The sequence below is a fragment of the Hydractinia symbiolongicarpus genome, chromosome 5 (assembly GCF_029227915.1).
Source record: "Hydractinia symbiolongicarpus strain clone_291-10 chromosome 5, HSymV2.1, whole genome shotgun sequence".
Taxonomy (NCBI): domain Eukaryota; kingdom Metazoa; phylum Cnidaria; class Hydrozoa; order Anthoathecata; family Hydractiniidae; genus Hydractinia; species Hydractinia symbiolongicarpus.
This window is the reverse complement of record NC_079879.1, coordinates 16,770,365-16,780,031: the sequence shown is the minus strand read 5'-3', so window position 1 is coordinate 16,780,031 and position 9,667 is coordinate 16,770,365.

Here is a 9,667-nt window from a genome sequence, read left to right as displayed (position 1 = left end):
ATCAGTCAAAAACCGTCATATATGAGTTCCACTACGACTACATGCAGCCAAAGTACGGTAGCAAGCAACGGATATGTTACATGGATACTGATTCGTTCGTATATCACATAAGAATGGAGGATTTTTACCGCGACATTGCTGATTCGATACACGATTCGATACAAGCGCTTTTGACAAGGATCACAACAGACCTTTACCCATCGGCAAAAATAAAAAAGTGGTCGGATTAATGAAAGATGAGCTCGGTGGCAAAATTATAACGCATTTCATAACCCTTAGGCTTAAGGCATATGCATACAAAGCATTAACGAAAGAGGGTGGTGATCGCAAAGCAAAGGATGTGAAGAGGACCGTCACCAAGAAATGTATTACTTTTGAAGATTATCAACGATGTCTAGAGGAAGGCATTGATATAAATAAGAGTTGGCGTTGGATACAGAACAAAGGTCACAATATATACACGCAGGAAGTCACAAAAATCGCGATAATAGAACTGACGATAAGCGGATTGTTCAGGATGACCAAATAACAACGCTTGCCCGGGGTCATTATCGGTTAAAGAAATAAAAATGGAGGATGTATTGCTATTGATTGCAATATTGCTCCCATATATTTTAGTCATCCTCGGTTATTTGAAATATAGACGGGTAATAATAAACATGTCAAATCTCGTTAATATCTTTGATTTCGATACTCCAGCCGAGGCTGTTGATCAACCTATAGACAAATGCCAAATCCTGAAAGACATCCGTAAGACCAAGCCTCATCTTTTACCAAAAAAATGCACAGAGGCGTTCATCGATAAGGCATCACCTGAGGTTTTTGAGAAAATTTATAATGATTGTACTGAACGCGATCTCCATGAGAAAGGAATAAAGACTGCCTTGGCTCTCAGTACCCATGCAATAAGTATGTATACGAAGGTCATAGGCAATATTGTACCGCTTGATATTCCCGAGGCTCTTCATCCTGATTTAGAAAACGACCCCGTTATTAGGGAAAACATGGCTGACCTGGGTATATTGGTTTACACAGCCTTTGGTCGATTCCTCGCGCCTCTGTTGGTAGCTGCCTATACAATTAACCACTGTCAACTACCCGCTTCCAAAATGAATGAAAGTAAGGTTGATATAGAACAAGAAAACAATGGGGAATACTCTATCAAAGATATGCATGGGCAATCGTGAATTCTTTGATAAATGAAGTAGAATAGTAGATTCAAAAAATAAAAACAGACTAAGGGCTCCGTATACGGATTGGATCTCAATATATGGTGATTCCAATAGAATACCTCTTGTGAAAATTCTAACACCAGCAGAAGACCAATTTCCACCACAGGCATATGATTTAATAGTGATTCCACATATTAGTAAATTAAGGTATCTTGGTGGTTATAAGAAATGAACACTGATCAATCGCAAGAACAGAGGGTAATAACAAAACCATTAAAGCACCCAGGTAGAGTAGCCCAAGGCCACAAGTTGGCGGCATTGATGAAAAAGAGAAAAGAAGATATAAAACAACAAGATGGTGCTGTACAACCTCCAGTCAAAACCTTTTCTGGAGTGAGTTCTGTACAGTCAAGCACTGGTATATATATTGGTGGAGGCCTTATTGCAATAATTGCATGTATTGGAGGTGTATATTATTTTTTACGGAAAAAATCCGCGAGTACTCAGCAGCCTGCTGCAGTGGCTCAGCAACCAAGCGTTAGGAAGGAGCCTAAGGCAGAGATTGACATATTCCACATGCGATAAGCTTATAATAAATGGCTACAAACGTAACTCCTCAGCAAAAGGAAATCATTGATATGATATATGAAACAGTTGTGGACCTCGGTTTCACAGTCGCATACGCGATGCTCGGTAAACGATTTTTAGGAATATCGAGCCCCAGTACAAAGCTGGATACGAATGACGTTATGAAAATGGTAGCATATTTTACAGCAGGGCTTCCTAGCCGTGAAATGGCAGTGAGGAAAGGAATGGTTGCCCGCGAGTATAGTCCTAAAACCTAAGTAAGCACATGCAAATTTTGTGTATACCACGTGGTATACATGAAGAATAAATGACTCTAAACATCGTAAAAAATCCGTGCACTACAATATTTACCTGGCCTACGTCGTGCGGTAAAACTCAAAGAGTTCTGGACCTGCTTGAGCACTAGTACAGGGGGCAATTCCACAATATATCGTAATCCTTTGCCCCACCATACGATGGAATACCACATACTTGAAGAGATACTCGCTTTGGAAGGATGATTATGTGTTCCTTATTGACCCAGGTGATAATTTATTCGATTGGATAAGCAAATTTTCAAACCTCCTTGCAGGCGAAGAAACATTATTGATTATTGATGACATGATCGCTGACGAGAGCCTGGATAAACGCAGACAACCCTTACTTGAGCTCGCAATCAGTGGGAGACATCGTCGGCACAGCCTCTAGCTTCTCACACAATCCTACACAGCTTTGCCTAAAAATCTCCGTCGGCAAAAGAAACAGTTGTTCCTTTGGTACCCGCATGAGAAAAGTGATCTTGTTTTGCTGGATCAAGAGACCAACCTGATAGACGACTGGAATCCAATCAAAAATCAACTCAGGAGATCCAAGCACACCTGTTTGCTTATTCGTCTCGAGCATCCCATGGCTTGGACTGTTCTAGAATAAATATGTCATATATCAGAACAGTAGAAAATCAGCTGGCTGCTTGCCATGAAGAGCTCGATCGCATTCGTTATCTCGAAAGTCAACTGGAAGCCCTCCAAGAGGAGCTTCGTGATGTTCTGGAGAGAGAAAGAATCCATAGGAGCACCATGTATTTTTTCGGATTTATGTCTGTCCTAATGATTTCCCTGGTTGGATCCATTATTTAAAATAAAATGTCACTTACCTTATTTAACACATTGCCTACCATTGAGATATTATTAAACAATCAAGGTAAACCCATGTTTAAACGTGCTGATCTTGGGAGGTTCTTAGGTATTGCTAATATTGTGGAGGGGTATCGAGATATTCCAACCATTTTTCCGTGATGAAATGGGTATGGTTTCAAACCAGGCCCTTGGAAAAACTAAAAATTGTCATGATGCCTTTATGACATTGGATGCTGCTCTTAAGATTTGTGCGCGTTCAAGAAAACCAAAGGCACTTGAGGTCATGAAATATTTGGCGTTAAAAGGTATTTCAAAATTAGAGGAGGCGATCGAGGAGAGGGATATGGCTATTGCGATTCTTAACGATGACCTCCATGAGCGAGAGAACCAGCTTGATCTACGAACATTGGAAATTGCAGGGTTACGTCAGAGATATGCACCACATGTGTATAATCCAGGGAGGAATAATGTAATTATGATATTTCGCAAACATACAAGAGCTGACGACGATAAATACCACTATCTTCCATATTACTGCGCCCGTGTACAAAGACGTGGTATTTTAAAGAAAAGGAGGTGGCTAAGGGTTCAAAACATTGAAAAGGGCTATTTCGTGTATTGATTCAATTGATGAGCAGAAAGAATTGTTCTACAACGTAAGTCCTTCATCGTTATAAAATATTCGTTTGTAGTGTTTATTTGCCCGCTGGCGAATCCGTTTCTACATAACCTAATACATGCACAAGGACCAATCCATAACATTATTTTCAAAAGATATGTACATATGTCAAATTACTTTTCATTACAAATCAATCTTCATAAACATATTTTTTGAACTTTTAGTATAGTTCATCAGTGAATAAACTTCGAATAAAAACGTATACATTAAACGTCCACCTGCACACGATGATTATAAAAAGGCAATTTTATACACTCCTGGAAGTATGATTACATACCGGTCATTCAAACAGAGCTCATCGAAAAAATTCCGTGCGTTACTATCAAAAGAGTTTTTTGCTATCGTTGAAAGTTTTGTTGAAGACAATTTGGGAAGTATAATTACAGTCAGGTTAGAAGGATCTTCGAAAGATTCTAAAGTGTTTGTCAAAAAGATGTTTAAAGATTTACCCATAGATAAAAAAAGTTACGTAGAAGAATCAATTTATAATCAGAAGTATACATCAAAGCCACCCATTAGCATCAGTTATAAAATGGTTTAAGCTGTTCAAAATAAAATTAATAGCTAAAACGTTTGCGCCAGTTTCACTTGCAACCACTTATACTGTTCTAATAAGTTATATGGTAAAGCTTAGCCATCATTAAAATATACTTTGACATTATCTATTTATTTTTTTACGGACGAACTTTTTGAATTTTTCACTTCTTACCTAATAATTTACAGATCAAAAAACATTACAAATTTTCGAATTTTCAAGAGTTGTTTCCTTCTATGAAAACATCAATAATATCACATAATAATCTAAACAACAGTCAATTACTTTTTCCATTCTCTTGCAACTTAATTCTTTCACTACTTTAGTCCTCCGGCTTCTGCTTACTTTTTTGTGCTTTTTTCTCTGCAACGCTTTGTTACGCTCACTTAACTCAATTTGTGTGTTTGCATTTTAATGTTGATTGCGTTTTTTGTTATTTTTTAATGGTAATAATATAACATATAACATACATTTTATATGATGTACACAAATTTACGTTTTACTATACTGTCATACCGCTATCATTCCATTATTTCTTAATGTATTGTTGACATGGTTAATATTTATTCATAACTTTTGGTAATTTATTAAATTGACTTTCCAGTATATCGCATTCTCTTTGCAACAAATTCTATTACTCTTCCGCTTTTTCTTTTATTTATTAATTTTCATTTTTAGGCTATTACTAATAATGAAAATTTTTTTTTTTTTTATTTTTTTTATTAACTGTCTTTCAGGCACTTCCATATTTTACAATGGCTATTCGTCCTATTAAAATAATAATAATATTTAAATAAAGAAATAAGTTATTCTATAAAAAAAGACACTGTAAAACTGTAGACAAGATTAGCAGAGTTCAAAGTGGCGAAGGATTGAAAGACATCGATATAATAGATTCTGACGGAGAATTGAGACCAGAACATATGAAAATGAAAATTATACACCAAAATATATAATAAAAAAAAATATACATATATTAAATATATTTATTAATCGACGGGCTTAAGAAATAAAAACAATCGAGCAAATGAACAAAAATTGGGACTAAGTAGAGCAGAAGGAATAAATCAAAGCATAAAGTATTGCTCGTGGATTGGTCTCAATCGGTCAGTAGTATCTGTATGTATCTCTTAGCAGTTATAATCGAAAACTGAACAATGTTAACCACATTAATTTCAGGTGCTTGCTTAACAACATTATACCTGATAAACAATCAACAATTAATTGGTGTATAAAAAATAAATTACTAAAATCAAGTGTGGCTTGCCCAATTTGTAAATGTGAAATGTACTTCAAGTCTTCCCCTTCGTATTCATCTGATGGCTTTAAGTGGAGATGCCAAAAAGTTAACCATACGAAAGATGTATAAATAAGACACGGTTCGTGGTTTGCAAGAAGCAATATGACTTTGGAAGAGATTATTGAATTAACGTATTGATGGACCACATGTAGAAATATATAATGCATAATAATTTTCAACAAACATGACTGCTAATTGTTTTGTTGGCTACGGGTACGAAGTGTGTACGTCCTTCTATTTTGCAATAAAAATCATCCTATAAATTTATGGTAATAAACACTTAATAAAAAAATTCTTATTACTATTACTTTTTTTTGTAAGGAATACAACTGAAAGAAATTATGCATCAGATGTCTATATCGTCCAAAACAGCAGTTGATTGGGCCAATTTCTGTCGAGAAATCTGTGATGAAATTATGATGAAAAAATCATCACCCATTGGAGGTCCTGGTGTTAGGGTTCAAATTGACGAATCCAAATTTGGAAAAGAAAATACCACAGAGGTACGTTCGTGCATTCCTTCCCTATTTTGTAAACAAAATATTGGCTTGCACAAAATTTATTTTAAAGCACTTTTATGTTTTACCGACGGGTTTTATTGATATATATTATTAATACATTCCTTTTACCAAAAATTTATTTTATTAGTTAATTAAAAATATTGAATTAATTTTGATTTCAGGCCACCGTGTTGATGGACAATGGGTATTTGGAGGGATTGAAGAACACTCAAGGCGAAATTTCATGGTAGCTGTAGAGAAACGTGACAGGCAAACATTGTTGCCAATAATTAAACAGTACCTTTCACCAGGGTCGATTATAATATCTGATTGCTGGAAAGCATACGATGTTCTAAGCGAATTAGATTACCAACATCTTAAAGTTAATCATTCAATACAGTTCGTTAATTCTGAAGGTGACAATACTAATAAAATAGAAGGACTCTGGAGGCAAGCAAAAGCACAATTACCATCATTTGGTACGAATAAACGTCTTTTTGATTCACATTTAGGTGAATTTATGTGGCGTTATGCAAATAAGGATAGTGATCGATTTTTAGAATTCTTAAAGTCAGTTTCCACAATTTATTGATAGCTGCATATCTTAATATCCTTTAAGCGTGGTTCTCAACCTTGCACTAAAGAGATCAAAGTTGCCGACATTCGTGCAGAAGTAGTTTGTACAGAACATGTTTTCCAAATGACAAAATAGAGTACGTTCAATGCTCAAAAGAGTTCTTATATTAAGTGTTTTTTCTCTTACAGCATGAATCACTTTAAAACAGAAGGTCATTTTCAGTGCTCTTTAGTGCTCAATTTCTATCGCTCTTTAGTGCTCCTTAGTGCCAGGTGAGAACGAAGTCTTACCGTTACTGACAAGTTGAACCAACAGTTACTCAAGCGCAATTTAGGAACTTTTTCGTTTTTATAAAGACAACACACGAGTAACGGTAATATTGTGTTTCAATAACATTAAATATATTACATATATAAATTGTATTTTTGTTTTCTTTATTTTGATAAATTTTACCTTCTTATAAGATATGGTAAAGGGTTAGGGTTAGGGTTAGATTTAGGGTTTTTTTATAATCATTTCGTAGTTGGTAGTTGGTCGTCGGTCATGCAATTATATTTTTTTTTATAATCATTTCGTAGTTGGTAGTTGGTCGTTGGTCATGCAATTATATTTTTTTTTATAATCATTTCTTAGTTGGTAGTTGGTCGTCGGTCATGCAATTATATTTTTTTTATATAATCATTTCTTAGTTGGTAGTTGGTCGTCGGTCATGCAATTATATTTTTTTTTATAATCATTTCTTAGTTGGTCGTTGGTCGTCGTTCATGCAATTATATTTTTTTTTATAATCATTTCGTAGTTGGTCGTTGGTCGTCGGTCATGCAATTATATTTTTTTTTATAATCATTTCTTAGTTGGTAGTTGGTCGTCGGTCATGCAATTATATTTTTTTTATATAATCATTTCTTAGTTGGTAGTTGGTCGTCGGTCATGCAATTACATTTTTTTTTATAATCATTTCTTAGTTGGTCGTTGGTCGTCGTTCATGCAATTATATTTTTTTTTATAATCATTTCGTAGTTGGTCGTTGGTCGTCGGTCATGCAATTATATTTTTTTTTATAATCATTTCTTAGTTGGTAGTTGGTCGTCGGTCATGCAATTATATTTTTTTTATAATCATTTCTTAGTTGGTAGTTGGTCGTCGGTCATGCAATTATATTTTTTTTATATAATCATTTCTTAGTTGGTAGTTGGTCGTCGGTCATGCAATTATATTTTTTTTTATAATCATTTCTTAGTTGGTAGTTGGTCGTCGGTCATGCAATTATATTTTTTTTATATAATCATTTCTTAGTTGGTAGTTGGTCGTCGGTCATGCAATTATATTTTTTTTTATAATCATTTCTTAGTTGGTAGTTGGTCGTCGGTCATGCAATTATATTTTTTTTTATAATCATTTCTTAGTTGGTAGTTGGTCGTCGGTCATGCAATTATATTTTTTTTTATAATCATTTCGTAGTTGGTAGTTGGTCGTTGGTCATGCAATTATATTTTTTTTTTATAATCATTTCGTAGTTGGTAGTTGGTCGTTGGTCGTTGGTTGAAACGATTCTAACGTTTATTTAGTAGGTGGTATTGTAAAGTTGCTCCCCAATTCATTTTTTTTAACCTTTTTTATTTTGAAATTCAAAATTTATAAACTAAAATTCACAAGTAAAGAAAATCTTTTTTTTCTAAACTTATACTTTCACGCCGACACACGGACGACAATCTTTAGTAGTAATAAAACCTAACCGTAAAAGTTGCAATACAGTGGTATAAAAAATTACAATACAATGGTATCAAAAATGGACGTAAAAAAGATGTAAAAATGACGTCAGTCGCGTTAGTCGTACGTAGCCAGATAAAATTTGTTCATGTGTCTGCATTTCGACACAATTTCTGTTCTTTTATTGAGCGGATTGTTTTCAGGGTAGATGGAAATTTGGTATCATCAAGCCCCCAAACACCGCCCACCAATCAACGAACTTGCAACTGCATGAGGAAAGATCTATGCCCAATGAACCAAAACTGTCTTGCTTCCAATGTCGTGTACAAGACAACGATAACATCCGACCTCCCGAACTATTGTAATCACATGGCATGGGTCAACCCATGCCATGTGAGGGAAATTGTTTAGGTATTTCCGGTGTATACTTATTGTATACATTCCGAACACAGGACCCACATTGATAACAGTGTTTCCGACACTGAAGTGGATAAATATTCGGAATAATAATAATAAAGTCACTTAACGTTATAGGAGAAATATAAGAAATGTAACTGTTCTGCCCAGATTGCGAAAACGGCCTGTTTACAACCGGGACAGCCGGATTATGTACACATGATCCGATTATGTTTTTTTTGCACTGGTTATGTAGTGGTGACCGGATTATGAACGCTGATATAATGGCTGGCCAGGCAGGCTGTGATTGGCATTTTCTTCGAACTTTTGTGAATTAAACATTCTCTGGAAGATAGAACACCCCTAAAAACTAGAGATGGTGGAAGAAAAAAGTCTCGACGTAATTCTTAGTTTAAAACTAATCTTGTAGTAAATACATTTCAGCATAATATACTTTGAAGTAACAAAATTTCACGGAACCTAAATTATTCTTTTTGAGGGAATTAAGTTTGGTGAAAAGTTATTAAACTTGCGAATCCCAAAATTTAGTATTTGCCACGAAATTTCGTTTCATTTGAGAGCAACAACAACTTTGCTACCAGGGCTATTCGCTTGTCAGAAGTGATGACGAATGATATAAAAGCGGTCGGCCCCGATTATATTTGTTACATAAGCCGGCCTTCCTCGATTATGTTCGTTCTATAATAAATGAGAAATAATATTACACTGTCGTATATAAACTGGCCTGCCCTGATTATATGTCCCTTTTATAAGTGCCAAATAATATTTTTTGAGTAATAAGCCGGCCTGTCCTGATTATGTTGCCCTGATTATGTATTTTCTGCCCTGTTCTTAACCGGTGCAAGCTGCCGTACTTAATCAGGCCAATGTTCATTATCCGGGCAGAACAGATCCAAGATTGTTGTGCATAAATTATAGCAATACGGTGTTCTCGGCGGTCCGCATGCAATTCTTAACAAAATGACCAAATTTTGCATAAATTAAAAATCAGCACGAATCGTGCTAGCTGATTTTAACCAGCCTGGCCCAGGGTCATTTCTTCGCACCGTCTCAGATATCAAAAAAGCGAAAAAT